Here is a 15,378-nt window from a genome sequence, read left to right as displayed (position 1 = left end):
CACGACCCTGGGATCATGACCTGAGCTGAAATCAAGAGTCGGACACTCAACTGACTGAGCCATCCCGGTGCCCCCCAAGTCAGACTTTTTAAGCTAAGTTGAGTGGGGGGTCACCTGGGTGGCTCAGTCGGTTAAGGGTCCGATGACTCTTAGTTTCCGCTCAGGTCATGGTCTTACTGTTGTGAGATCTAGCCCTGAATTGGGCTCTGTACTCACAGCATGGAGCCTGCTTGGGATTCACTCTCTCCCTCTCTCTCTCTGTCTCTGCCCCTTCAGTGAGCTCTCTCTCTCTCAAACACACACACACACACACACACACACACACACCAAAAAACAAAAACAAAACAAAAAGCTGAGTTTGGAAAGAGCCCAGACAGACCTGATATTGATGAGACTCCCTACTACATGCCAAGCACGTGCAGAAGCATCTCACTGACCCCTCACAACAGCCTGTCGCTCTCCCTGCTCTGCAGGTGAGGACAGTGAAGTTAACTGTCTTCCCCAGAGTCATCAAGCAAATAAGAATCCCAGGTCTGTCGGCCATACCAGCCATTGGTCTTCAAGGAGGGAAAGGGGCAGAGAGAAGGAGGTGTGGACAGTGCGGGGCCCTCGGAGCCAGGGGAGCCAACCCAAGGCAGGACTCCAGGCTGCCGCTGCTTTGCTGGAGCACCTCGCGAGACCACCGTTGTGGGCAGGCAGCGATGGCCACCAGTTCACAGAGGGGCCTGCCCCTTTAAGAGTTCCTGGGGGGGACAGCTGCTCTGTCTGTTGTGGAGGCTCACATGGGTGGGGGGGTATGTTGGAGGTCTATGGTGAGGGGGGGCATCAAGGCACTCTGAGCTGCCCAAGAAAGCCTGGGGCCCCCAGCGACAGGTTCACACCAGGCTTCGTATGTAGTTAGCGCTCCAAACCTTTCAGTGCAGAAGTGCTTCCGGAGAAGGCAGCTGGAGGGCCCGGTGAGTCTGGTTATGAGCTGTAGGGGCGGAGGGCGTCAGGCGCCATCACCTGGCTCTCTAGCGACCAGGCTAAACAACACAGGCACGTGTTTCCTGGACACCCCCGCCATCATGTCCTTATACCTTAGGGCTCAGGAGCTTGCCCGTTTCACTGGAGCCCTGGGCAAAAGCACCCCTTAGCGAGTCATATCCCCCCTGGTACCACTGCGCCATCTGCTCCTGGAGCAGGTCAGGGATCCCGGGGTCTCGACTGACCTCTCCTTTCACCATGCCCGCTCTGCCGGGCGTTTGTAGTTTGCAGCTGCCTGACAAAAGGTCCTAGTTGTGGATGGCTGCAGGGGTGGGGTGGGACCAGGGGCTGGCTCTCCACAGCCCCACCCTTCCCTTCCTGTGGGCTCCCAGTCGCCCTGCCCCTCCAGTCTGGTTCAGTCCCCCAGGCCGCCACTCCCTTCGCCCTGCTCGGCTGCTTGGACCCCCTGAGGGTCAGCGCCGTCGCCAGACCTCCTTGTCTTCCTTGAAGCAGCGCCCTTGTGGCCCATCTTTCCACCTCCATCCCTTTGGACCCCTGCTTCCATCTTGAGGCCTCCCAGCACTCATGAGCCCTTCTGTCTCCGGAGCAAATCCTCACACCATGAATCGGTCGCTGGGCCCAGGATGCCGAGGTGCATGAGGTGCCCTCACCTTCCAGGGGCTCAGGCCTGCTGGTGGAGAAGGTGTCTCCATACACCTTCTTGTCAAGTGCTCATTGAGTGCCAGGCGCTATGTTGGGCCCTGAGGATGGGGCAGTGAAAGAACCGCCATGTCCCTGCTGTCAAAGAGCTTAGAAAGATGTCACCCAGATACACACATGGTACATCCAGGGGTCAGAAGTGTGATAGGACAAAATTGAGCAGGGTCAGGACAGGTGTGACAGCCGGGGGTGGGGGCTCTCTGACAAGATCAGGGGCAGCCGTGACTTGAGGGGGGGCGGGGAAGGTGGACCCCCAAGGACAGAGCATTCCAGCAAAGGCCCTGAAGGGAGCGTACTTGAGAATGAGCAAGGAGGAGGCAGGCTGGAGCACAGTGGCCAGGCAGGCTGGTGAGGCCGCCGGGAGCACGTAGGACATGCCAATGCCTGGCTCCAGCTCAGATCGGTTTGCTCAGACCTGGCGGTGGGGACAGGCATCGGTAGTTTTTCAAAAGCTCCTTAGATGACCCTAATGGAGCGTGTGCAAGTGAGCAGGTTTGTCAGGACTTGAACCCAGGCCCGCCCGCCTGAGCAGCACCACCGGCCTCCCGGGAAGATGTGGGCGGCCGGCGGCCAGCGGCCAGCGCAGAGGATGCACAGCTGGGGTCCTGAGGACTCGGAACAGCACCCTCGCCCTCCGGTCACCTACAAGCAAAGGTCACCATAGGCACCAGAGGGTTAGCCAACAGTCACTGCGCCCCCACCCCACCACACGCCCCCTGCCACCAGCCAGCTCCTCCTCTGGACCCTCTGGACCTCCCACCATCCACCAATGGGAAGGGCAGCATAGGACATGGAGGCCGGAGGCCGCTGTGCCTGGCGGCCTTTCTGAAGGTCGGTGCTCAGCTCCGGTGAGGGTGTGCCACCGCCCGAGACAGGACAGGACGGGGCAGAGGGTACGCTGCCTGCCGGCGCCTCCCCCCCCCATCAGCCTCTTCTCCTCTCCCTCCTTCCCTCCTTCTTCCTGGCTCTCACTCCCTTTTCCCCTCTGCCACGCCCTCTTTCTGCCCCTCCCCCTTCCTCTTTGGGGGGGAACACTTAACCCTGGGGAGCCATCAGCTGACCTGGCCTTCTCCCTGAGGAAGAAGATCTTGCGGCCTCCCCAAGCCCGAATCCCTGAAAAGCTCTCCTGAGGCCAAGCTTCCCTTTTTTTCACCCTCATCCCTTTTCTAGTGACGTCGACACAAGCAGGGGTCATGGGGCGCTGTGGCAGTGGCTGTGCGGCCATGGGGGGTGCAGCCAGAGCGTGGCAGGCGCGTGGCTTTGTCCTCCTGGATGCAGGCAGCACTCCTCCCTGCTTGGAGCTTCTGCCCTGTTCCTATTTCCTGACCCCTCCCCCCTCCCCTCTGCCTCCTCCTTCCCCTCTCCCTCCTCCCTCCCTGCCTCCTTCCCTCATTCATTATTCATCTGAGGGCTCCTGACAATGTGCCAGGCTCTGTTTCCAGTACCACCCGGATACAAACTTGACCCTGACTTAGACCCTACTTGGGGGAGCTCAGAGTCAGAGTCAGTTAGGATGTGGTCTTGGCTTCCTCTCATGAGATCTCAGTTACTTGAGGGAAGGAGAGTTGTCTTTTAAAATTTACCAAGTTCTTTTCTTTTCTTTTTTCCTTTTCTTTTCTTTTCTTTTTTCCTTTTCTTTTCTTTTTTCTTTCTTTTCTTTCTTTTCTTTTGTTTCTTTTCTTTTCTTTCTTTTCTTTTTGTTTTCTTTTCTTTCTTTTCTTTTTGTTCTTTTCTTTCTTTTCTTTTCCTTTCTTTTCTTTTTGTTCTTTTCTTCTTTAACATTTCAAACACAACAAAACCTTTTTATGCCATCCAGGTTTTCCCTGGAGGAGGGGTCAGCTGGGTCCTGGGTTCCTGAGACGGAGTCTTACACATCCAGGGCTCCAAAATACACAGCCCTGGATTCAAATCCCATCTCTGCTGCTTGCGAGCTGGGCCACCTTGGGCATGTTACACCCCTCTGTGCCTCAGTTTCCTTCTCTGCGGCATCACCCTTTTTCACAGGATTGTGAGGGTTCAAGAGAACCCTGGGGCTGGCACCCAGTGCTCGGTAAACGGTGGCATGGGTACGCTGCGCATGCCCACCCTGGTCCCCAGCAGCAGGGATTCCAGCCCCCTCCTTCCCCCCGGGATCCCAATCCTGGCATTAGAATTGGCCGCTTTTTCGTTTCTTGCTTTCTTCACCCTTGATAAGATCTGTTATTTTCAACAATGTATTAGGCACCTTCCATCTCAAGGATTTTGCAAGCCTTGAAGATGACCTCAGCCCAGAGTATTGTCTCCACAGAGCTGGGGAAGGAAGCATGGAAAAGTTTACAATAAAAGCATTGGGTCAAGGTGTCACTCAAAGTGGGTCAGCTGCCTTCTGAGGTAGCCAGTGCTCTGTCCCTAGAAGCACTGTGGCAGGGGCTGGGGGAGCACCTGTTGGGAGCTCTGGGGGCGTGCACTGCCTCTCCTAAGTCCTACCGGCTTGCAGAGGAAGGGGCCATCTGGGTCGGCCAGATCCGTACCTGGTCTGACACTACTCTTTGGGTCTCCACTTTGCCAAGCGGGGGAGCAAGGTCTGGCCCACAGGTGAGAAGCATTGCTCAGAGTGGCCGAGAAAAATGTAGTAAACCGTGGCTGTGGGTTGCAAACCTCCTTCCCCCTGGACTCCAGGAGGCTTGGGCCACCCTCCCAATCAGGTCACTCGCTTTAAGGCCAGACTACCTTGGCTTTTCAAGAGCTGGGACTGACTCTGGGGTGTGGGAATGAACAAACCTGGGGTTCCAGAAGCTAGAGCTGTTGAGGGTGGGAAGGCTGCCTTGGGGAAGAGGGGATGGAGCCAGGGGTTAGAGAGGTGATCCTCAACCACCTGTGACTGTATGCCTCTGGCCAAGAGTTCCACCTGGTAATGGAAAGGACGGCCCAGCTTCACTATACAAGGTAGCGGGGAAGGTCAGGATTCACAAGCAGGGCAGAGGTCGAGAGCAGAGCTCTCTCTAGTGTCTGGCTGCCTCGACTTGAATCCTGTTCCACCACTTCCTGGTTGTGGGACCACATAACATGGCTTCTCCGTGCCTCGGTTTCCCCATCTGTAAAATAGGGTGAGTGTAGGATTAATGTGGAGATTAAACAAGTTAATACATAGGGGTGCCTGGGTGGCTCAGTTGGTTAAGCATCCGACTTCGGCCTAGGTCATTATCTCGCCGTTCCCAAGTTCAAGCCCCATGTCGGGCTCTGTGCGGACACCTCGGAGCCTGAACCTGCTTCAGATTCTGTGTCTCCCTCTCTCTCTCTCTCTGCCCCTCCTCCACTTGTGCTCTCTCTCTCTCTCTCTCTCGGGAATGAATAAACATCAAAAAAAATTTTAACGAGTTCATACACGGAAAGCACTCAGAATTTATTGGCCACATAGAAAGCACCACATTAAGTGTTAGCGTTGTTACCTGTCTCCCAGGATAAAAGCAGACATCACTCACCCTCTGTTTTCCCAGTGAGTGCCATGAGGGAGCACTAGAGGGAGGAAGTACTGTGGCGGGGGCGGGGTGGGGGGGGGAGTCCAGGGATGAATAAAACCCCTTCTGTCCTAGGGGAGCCACTCTTCCTCCCGAACTGCCATCAGAGCTGGAGAATTCCGACGTCCCTTATCCTAACACATCTATGTTCCAGGCAGAGTGCTGTGAATTTAACAAATTGACTAAATTTAAAAAAATGTCCTTTGTTTACTTCAACAGACATTTATTAAACATCTCCTTGGCCCAAGCAACCCTGTGAAACACTAAAGATTTAGAAATAAGTAAACAGTGCTCTCTCCTCAAGGAACTCACGTCTGGTCAGGGAGAGATAAGCCGATTGCAGGAATAATAATAATGGCTTCGAAGTGGGCTTCGTTTATCTGCTCCTCACAGATGCCCGGGTGATAATCCCAGAGGGTGGGAGCGGCCTGCCCGCCGTGAGCCTCCCTCCCCTCCCCTTCCTCAGCCCCCGCAGTACCTGTGAGTGTTACAAGCCTCATAAAGTGAGTTGCACCTTTACACTCTAGGTTCGGGTCAGGGTCGTGAAGAAACATGAATTAATATAAAAATGAAACGTCTGATGGGGCGCCTGGGTGGCGCAGTCGGTTAAGCGCCCGACTTCAGCCAGGTCACGATCTCGCGGTCCGTGAGTTCGAGCCCCGCGTCGGGCTCTGGGCTGATGGCTCGGAGCCTGGAGCCTGTTTCCGATTCTGTGTCTCTCTCTCTCTCTGCCCCTCCCCCGTTCATGCTCTGTCTCTCTCTGTCCCAAAAATAAATAAATGTTGAGGGAAAAAAAAAAAAAAAAATGAAACGTCTGATCCATCAGGAATCTTCCCACTGATGGTCCTACCGGCATCTTCGCAAGGTTCCCAAGCCCTATGTTCCCCAGCCTCTGAGCCTCTTTCTCCACCTGTGTCTGACCATCCACTCTGTAGTGCGACCATCTACACTCGTGCCGCTGGGCCAAGGACCCACCCTTCCCGGAAGGGGCTTCCTTTCTCAAGCCTCTGCACCTCCAGAGGCCACCTGTCCGTGTTCCCCCTGCCTGGACTTCTTCCACCTCCCTCAGCAGCTCCAGCTCAGACTCACTGGGCCTTGGACAGGTGCTTCCCCTTGCTGGGAGTCAGCGCCCCTGTCCCTAGAGTGAAGGGGGGCCCCAGATGCCCTAGAGTGTCCCCTCTGCTCCAGATTTTACACCAACCTGTTTCCACTTCAGTGTTTTGTATGAATCATTTCCCTCCCTCCTCCTTTCAAGCACGTCTCAAACTCCCCTCCTCCAGGAAGTCTTCCGTGATCCACCCCATGAATATTTTCTGTGTGCTCAGTTCTGCCGGCACCAAAGTGCTGACACTAGGGCTTCAGGGGGTCTCAGCCTCTCATAACCCCCATCACCCAAACGTCACCCAAATACACACAACCTGAGTAAAACCAGAGCTTGATAGGGTAATGTGACCTCGAGGTAAGTCATCCAACACCCTCCACCTCCAACCAGTCGTACCCCCAAGCCTCACTATCTAGAAATTCTAACAGCCTGCGTTCTGTACTCGGGTTTCAGTGTCTTCCTAGGGTTCAGATTGTAAACTGTCTGGGCGGTCTTCACTGCCACCCCAACCCTAACTGCTTTGTTAGGCGAACAACACCAGTTGGTGAATTTGTTTGCAATGACTGAGGCACTCTCATGCACGCTAGCCCATTTTGCTCTGAAAAACATCCTGTGGGGTAGACAGGGGCAGGCACGATTACCCCATTTCACGGATGTGAAAACTGAGGCCCTGGGAGGTTTAACACCTTGCACACGGTTAGTTAAGTGACAAAGCAAAGTCTCCCATCAGGAACACCTATTTGCCTCACTGAACTAGTTTTTTGCCAGCTCCGATTTTAATCCGTTCCAGTATGGAGCTGTTGAGCCCTTGGCCCCTTAGAGCTGGCAGGGGAGCCAGAATAAGCAGATTTGACTTCTAATCTGACTCGCCCAGCTGGTTCGGAAGACAGCCACTCTTCACCTTGCCTCTTCCACAGCTGCTCCGGGCCCCTCTCTGCACCCCTCCTTCTCCCCCCACCCTTTCCCACTAGCTCTGGGAGCCTTGGGATGGGCGTGGGGTGGGCTCCCAGGAGGATGTGAGCCTAAGGACTGGCGGGATGTTTTTCCGACTCCACATTGTTCTGCCCGTGCCCATTGTGTGGGCTGAGAGCTGGACGTCACCGAGTCGCCTGGCAGGCTTTCAGCAGAGCTGGGGAACATTTCCGGAGGGAACTGACCCGTTATGAATGATGGAAGCTTCTCGCAAGTGTTGGCATTTCTTTGGATGGGCCAGACTCGGGGAGCCAAGGCAAGGGAGACTCCCAGACTCCCCACTCCTGACAGCCGGCTACCAGACTAAAGGTCCCAGGGACCTTGGCTGACCTGTGGTTTGCAGAGAGGGCCTAGTCCCACAGCGAGAGGGGTTTGGGGATGTAAAGTGGAGGGGAAAGGGGTTGGGGGCGAGGGTGGGATGGAGGACTTGCCTACGAGGGGCCAAACTGAACGGTTATTCTCTTTACATCACCTGACTCCAACTTGGGACGGCTCACACCTGAGGACGGGAACCGGATCTGGTCACCTTGGAAAGCTCATGGAGCTCATCCTACAGGAAACGCGGGTCAGAAGTGTGTTACAACAGTTCGGCGTTTGCCATGGATGAGTAATGCTGGGTGTACGCCCAGCTCTTCCCTCCCAGGGAAGGCATTTAATTTGTGCACCCCCCCCTTTACCACGTGGCTGGGTGTGCCCCCCGGAGAGGTTCCCCGATGCCGGGTGTTGTGTATCGATTTTCCCACAGTTTGATTTAATCCTCAAGAGGCCGGCATAGTAACCCGCTTCTTATAGATGAGGAAACCGTCTCACAAAGGTTAAGGAATTAGTTCCAGACCACACACACACAGCTATTTCGTGGCAGAGCTGAGCTTTGAACCCAGGTCCGTGACGCTGCAAAATCCACGTTCTACAGCAGGATTTCTCAACCGTTCGCGTCCATAAGAATTGGTTGGGGTGTTAGCTAAGAATGCAGAGTTCTGGGCCCCGTCCCCCACCCCACCCCTCAACAGAACAAGGTTAGGTGACTGGAATCTGCATTTTTTGCCAGACAACACAGGTGACTCTGAAGTTGCTGGGGCACAATCAGAGAAACACTGCCTTGGGGTCTGGACTGCCTTCTGTGACTTTAGCCAAAGAGAGCACCAACCCGGTCTGAAAATGTGGGTGCAGCCCGATGCCCCTGCCACGACCTCATGGTGGCCTCACCTCACGCACATGTCCCTTGCCTGAGGAGTGAAACCCAGGAGAAGCAGCCTGGAGCCTATGAGGACGACCAATCTGCAGCCTAGAAAAGTCTCCCGTCGCCCTTTACAACATGTTAAGTCCACAAGAGAAACCGGAGTGACAAAATCAGGGATAAAGGGGTCCTCGTTCATCCCTTGGATGTTTATGGACCTCTGCCACGGGAAAGGGTTTGGGACAGACAGCTGAGATCCTGAGCTGGCAAATAGTACAGGTTTCTCAGAGCTGGGTGCCTCCAGGAACCTCCTGCTTTAGAATTATTTGCTGTGTGCTGCGAATTCAGAACCCTGGGCCCCAACCCAGACTCCACAGTCAGAATCTCGGGGCCGGGTGAACTCTGGAAATCTGCATCTTAAATACCCTCTCCGGGCGATTCTGAAGCAAACAGAGGTTTGGGAAGCAGTGCGCAAAGGGTCTGGAAGGCAAGGAACTCCTGCGGGGATCCCAGGAAGGCCCCACAGCTACAGCATTGGCTGGGAGCCCCGGGGGGCAGCTGTGGGTTAGTGAAAGGAGCGTCACGCTCGGTGTGTGCAATTCTGGGTTTGAATCCCGAGCGAGTGGCAACCTCCCTGAGCGCAAGTGCTCACAGGCTAGATGAGGATAGTCTGGGCCACCTCCCCGCATCACCATGAAGACCAGGGGGCATGCTGTAGGCCCTGAATGGTCCACGGCACGGGTGTGGTGGCACAAGTTTATTCTAGGTTTTTAGGCAATTCCAAGAGAAGGATCCTGGCCGCATCTGGCCTCCAGCTGGCACAGACACACTTCATGCCCCTGGGGAGCCAAGAGCTGGGCTGGGTGTGGGGGGTTCAAATTCAGAATCATGACTCTGGACTCTGATGGAGTGGCCCGGGGCATCCTTGGAGGGTCAGGGCTCAGGCTATGGCCCGCAGGACCCTGACACCCAGATCAGGCCTCGAGGGCTGTTGCCACCCCTCCACTGCCCTGTCTGTCTGTCCACTCCCCTGTCCATCCGCCTCCAAGCCCCTTTGCTCCTCTCCAGGAGGTCACACTAAACGCATTGGCTCTGAGGGGCCAGCTCAGGCCCTTCCTCACTCTACCCTCACTGTTCCTCCTCTTGTCTCCCTGCTGTTGTCCCTACCGGGCTGGGGGACCTAACCGTTCCCCCTCTCCGCCACCCTCAGCGGCTCTGAGGACGCTGCCTGCTCTTCCTTGACCCGCGTGCCCTCTTTTGAGGCTCCATTCCCCACCCACCCCGCGAGAAGCCCAGGGTTATCCTTAGGCCCGCAGCCAACTCCTTCCGGGGGGGGGGGGGGGGGGAAGGATCTGCTAAACTAATTCACACCCAGGAGGTGGACGAGGCGTCCCTGGGCCCTCGCCGGGAACGTGTGCGCTTTACAAGAAGCTGCCGGAAGGAGGCAGAGCAGGGCTGGCAGACGGCCTCTCCCCTGGCAGCTTGGCCTTGCAGTTAAGGGCACAGGCTCTGGAGCCAAAGGGTTCAGATCCTGGCTAGACCATTCACCTTGGGTCACCTGCTTTACCTCTCTGTGCCTCAGTTTCTTTGTATGCAAAACAGAGATGTGGTCAACGAATCCATTTCCTTAACGCAGGAGAGCACTCAGAACATGTCTGGGACGTACCAGGTCCTCGGTAAATATCAGCCATTAGGGTCTGTTAATGGAAGGGTTTCGGACACGGGAGACCGTTAATGGTCTGGACTCCATCAGTAACTGCCCGTGTCCACCCAGGGCCATGTGCGCCCCGCCTCCAGCCTTCGTGGCGCTCTCATCCGAGGGCGATGCTGCAAAGGGAGCCAGTGTCCAGACTCTCAGGCCGAGACTCAGCCTCTTGGGAAATCTGGGGAAGAAGGGTGAGAGCAACAGTGGCCAGATTAGGGGCAAGGTCTCAAATAGCATCCCTGAAGCCAGGGCAAAAATGGACGGGAGAGGAACTTGACATCTTCTCCGCTGTCACTTCCTTTAGGTTCAGCTCCCCTGTGAACTGGGGGCAGGGCTTGGTGAGAGATGGGGGGCACAGGGGCGGGGGCGCAGTTTATGAACCACTGGGTCTCTGGACTCTGGGAAACCGGGAAGGAGTGGGATTCTCTGGCAGCAACTTTCTTCTGCAAAACGGAAAGAAAATTCAGGTCCTCCAGGCAGGGAGACGGGCAGCAGGGCCCTGCTCCAGTCACCCCTCCGGCTCCCACCCCATCCCTTCTGGCCAGCATCCCTCCAGATAGGGGCGGGCAGGAAGACTGGAAGGCTCCTGGAGGACGGGGGGTGGGGGGGTCCGTGGACAAGTCTCTGCCGCAAATGTCACCTCGTCTCCCAGCCCCGTGTTCTCCAGGGACATGAAGAAGGGGACTCTTCTACTTCCTCAGACGAGCCACCCCAGGAGAGCCCTGTCTCCTCACACCGGACCACTGGGAGTGGGTCCAGCACCCCTTGTTGGTTTGGAAGATGCATCCCTGTTTGAAGAATGCCACTTAGGCAGGGGGCCCCGCGAGGAGGGGAGCAAGGACTGCGGCCAGGTCAGGCAGAACACCAAGTTCACACCCTAGAAACTCTGACACGCAGAAAGGAGACACCAAAGCAGAGACTGTGGCCAATAGTAATTCTCTCAGTACCTCCATCTTGCAGAAGGTGGAAGAAGCCATGAGGGAACAGCCGTTAGGCCCACACTTTCCTGGCACTCGGGGTGAGTCAGGGCCTGCGCTGCACCGGGAAGCACGGTGACTCATAAGACAAGGGCCACACACATGAGGAATCCGGTGCAGAGGGGGATGGTGGGTTACCCGGCCACAAAGGAGGGCGCCCCTGATTCTATCTGGGAGGGGGGATATTTGAGCTGGACAGACTGGGTCGCGTTACTGCAGGACAGGGGAGAACAGCCAAGGGGCCGTGTTCACAGGTCATAAACCCTCCCAGGGGTGCGGGGTGGGGGGGAGGGACGGGGAACCACAGAGGAGGATGCAAATGCAACAGGGGCCTCAACGTGCACATTGAAGGGATTCCTGCAAACAGTGGGGAGGGGGAACATACATGGCTTTTTCCTGATCATTAGAAGGAATATATCTTTATCATTAAAAATTGGGGCAGGGGTTCCTGGGTGGCTCAGTTAAGTGCCCGATTCTTGGTTTCAGCGCAGGTCATGATCTCAAGGTTCTTGAGATTGAGCCCTGCGTCGGACTCAGCACTGGCAGCACGGAGCCTGCTTGGGATTCTCTCTCTCTCTCTCTCTCTCTCTCTCTCTGCCCTTCCCCCACTCTTGCTGTCTCTGTCTCAAAAATAAATAAATTAAAAAAATTTTTTTTATGTTTATTTTTGAGAGAGACAGAGACAGAATACAAGTGGGTTAAGGGGAGAGAGAGAGGGAGACACAGAATCCGAAGCAGGATCCAGGCTCTGAGCCGTCAGCACAGATCCCGACGCGGGGCTCGAACCCACGAGCTGGGAGATCATGACCTGAGCCAAAGTCGGATGCTCAACCGACTGAGCCACCCAGGCACCCCTCAAAATAAATAAATTTTTAAAAATTTAAAATAAGTGAGGGGAGAAACAGAAAAAGAAGAGAGAAGAAAATTAAAATCACTCATCTGCCAGCTACCCAGAAATAACGACTGTTAACATGTTGATGTTTTCCCTTCAGATTCTTTTTTTATAAAGAGAACTTTAAAAAGAGGGTAAGTATGATAAATACAATATGTAATATACAGGCATATTATATAGCAAAATACATATTTCATATTAAAGGGTTATGTTACATTAGAACATAATCTGAATTCAGAGAATATAGATTAACAAACAATTATTTTATAATAATTTAGTATGTGTGCTTTTTAAAAAACTAAATTGTTGGGGCGCCTGGGTGGCGCAGTCGGTTAAGTGTCCGACTTCAGCCAGGTCACGATCTCGCGGTCTGTGAGTTCGAGCCCCGCGTCAGGCTCTGGGCTGATGGCTCAGAGCCTGGAGCCTGTTTCCGATTCTGTGTCTTCCTCTCTCTCTGCCCCTCCCCCGTTCATGCTCTGTCTCTCTCTGTCCCAAAAATAAATAAACGTTGAAAAAAAAAAATTAAAAAAAAAAAAACTAAATTGAGATGGTACAAAGGGGAGTTTTAAATTTAATTTATTTATATTTAATAGACAACACATCTGTGTGCTCCATAATTTAAAAGGTCCAAGAGCATTTATAGTGAAAGTGTCCCTTGGGGAGCCTGGGCGGCTCAGTCGGCTGAGTGTCCGACTTCAGCTCAGGTCATGATCTCACGGTTCATGGGTTCGAGCCCTGTGTCAGATTCTGTGTTTGCCTCCCTCTCTGCCCCTCCCTCACTCATGCTCTGTCTCTGTCTCTCAAAAATAAATACGCATTAATAATAATAATAATAATAATTTTAAAAAGAAAGTGTCCCTTTCACCCCATCTCCCAGCAGCTAGTTCCCCTCTTTGGAGATGTGATTGTTGCTGTAACCTCAAGGGACTTTATTCATAGACAACACAAACACATTTTATTTTTTCCCCTTTACACAAATGTCACAAGAGTGTTAGCCACTTATTCTGCATCCCCCAGTTTTTACTAAATATATCTTAGATACCATTTCCTATCAATGCATAAAGTGTTCTCATGTTTGTGACTACATGATATTCCATTATATGGCTGTCTCTAATTTATGTCTCTACTCAGTCATTTGGGCTTTCCACCATGTTTTGCCTAAGTAAACAGTGCTGCGATAAATAACTTTGCACATATGTCATTTTGCATAAGAACACCTCTCTAGGGGCACCTGGTGGCTCAATCGGTTAAGTATCTGACTTTGGCTCAGGTCATGATCTCGAGGTTCGTGAGTTCGAGCCCTGCGTCGGGCTCTGTGCTGACAGCTTGGAGACTGGAGTCTGCTTCAGATTCTGTGTCTTCCTCTCTCTCTCTCTCTCTCTCTCTCTCTCTGCCCCTCCACCACTCATTCTCTATCTCTCTCTCTCTCTCAAGAATAAATAAACATTCTTAAAATTTTTTTTTAAAAAAAGACAGAGTGACCCTCAGTCTGAAAACCATAAAACAGACACATTAAGAGAGAATTGAAGGGGCGCCTGGCTGGCTCAGTTGGTGGAGCATGTGACTCTTGATCTCAGGGTCATGAGTTCAAGCCCCACATTGGGGGTAGGAGTTTACTTTAAAAAAATAAATAACCAAAAGCGGAAAAAGAGGGAATTGAAGATTTCTGTTTAAAGACAGACTACTGGCCACACATGTGCGTTGTCCTTCCTGAGACCCCCCCCCCCCACCAAAATGACAATAAAGCAGTGACGAAAAGCACATTCTCCTAATGAGGAAGAGAACAGGAGGAAGGCCAGCACAGGTGAACATTCTCCGCGGGTGTATGGGAGCGGACCGGGAGAAGAGTGGTTGCTGGCGAAGGCGAGGAACCCCACATCGTCCCAGCAGGACAACAGGGGAGTTCAGGCCTCAGAGAGGCCGTGGGGTTGGACGGCCCAGGGGAGTCAGGAGACCCAGCCATGGCTGAAAAGAGAAGGATTGGTCAACAGTCTAGGAAGACCCGATTCCTAAGCAACACATAGGACAGCAGGGTTCCATCCCCAACTGGAAGGTTCAGTGACCGCAAAGGAGGGCCTTCCACTTCTGCTACTTGGAATCCCCCCGTGTGACCCAGGCTCCCTTCCCAAAGGAAAGGAAACCTGCCAACTGGCCAGCCGAGCCTCACTCTTAAATACAGAAAGGCAAAGATCATCAGACATTTGACAAAAGGCTCAGATATGAAAAGGAAACAAAAGTAAATAATTAGGGGCAGGGAGGATGCTCCATAAGAAAGAGAAGTAACTTGGGAAACAGAAACACAAGAAAGCTTTCAATAACTGACAGGTATTTTCAAGTGGATTTGAGGACCTGTTGCATCCCTAAACAAGGACAAGATGCGATGAAAGAAGCAACCAGAAAATAAACGTGAGCTACTAGAAATTAAAGATAGGATTATGGAGGGGTGTCTGGGTGGCTCAGTTGGTTAAGCATCTGACTTCTGACTTCAGCTCAGGTCATGATCTTGAGGTTCGTGAGTTTGAGCCCCTCATTGGGCTTTGCTCTGACAGTGAGGAGCCTGCTTGGGATTCTCTCTCTCCCTCTCTCTCTGCCCCTCCCCTGCTCACGTCCTCCCCTCCCCCTCAAAATAAAGAAATAAACATTAAAAAAATAAAAATAGGATTATGGAAATAAATATTTCAGTAAAAGGTGTTGGAAGGTAGAGAATTAGAGAATTACTCTTATATCTGGATAAAAGTCTATCCAGAAAAAAAGTACAAAGAAGATGGAAAGGAAAAAAATTCTCAAATAAGAAAACAAAACAGGGCGCTTGGTTGGCTCAGTCGGTAGAGTATCCAACTTTTTATTTAATGTTTATTTATTTTTTGGGACAGAGAGAGACAGAGCATTAGTGGGGGAGGGGTAGAAACAGCGAGAGACATGGAATCTGAAGCAGGCTCCAGGCTCCGAGCTGTCAGCACAGAGCCCAATGTAGGGCTCAAACCCACGAACTGTGAGATCATGATCTGAGCCAAATTGGACACTTAACCAGCTGAGCCACCCAGGCACCCCTAGAGTATCTAACTCTTGATCTCAGGGTCATGAGTTCAAGCCCCACATTGGGCAAGGAGCCTACTTAGAAAAAAAAGAAAAAAAAAACCAAAGTAATTCCCCAAAACCAAAGAATTTTCAAATGTAAAGGGGACACCAAGAATCACAAATGAATAAGAGATCCACATATCTGTCATGGTGAAATTTTAAAATAGCAATGACAAACACAAGATCCTAAAAGTTTCCCTAGAGGGGGAAAAAGTTTGTCTCTAAAAATACAAGAATTAAGGGTACCTGGCTGGCTCATAGGTAGAGCATGTGACTCTTGATCTCGGGGTTG

The sequence above is a fragment of the Puma concolor genome, chromosome E4 (assembly GCF_028749965.1).
Source record: "Puma concolor isolate L17-30 chromosome E4, mPumCon1.1.hap2, whole genome shotgun sequence".
NCBI classification, from domain to species: Eukaryota; Metazoa; Chordata; class Mammalia; order Carnivora; family Felidae; genus Puma; species Puma concolor.
This window is presented reverse-complemented; position numbering follows the sequence as displayed.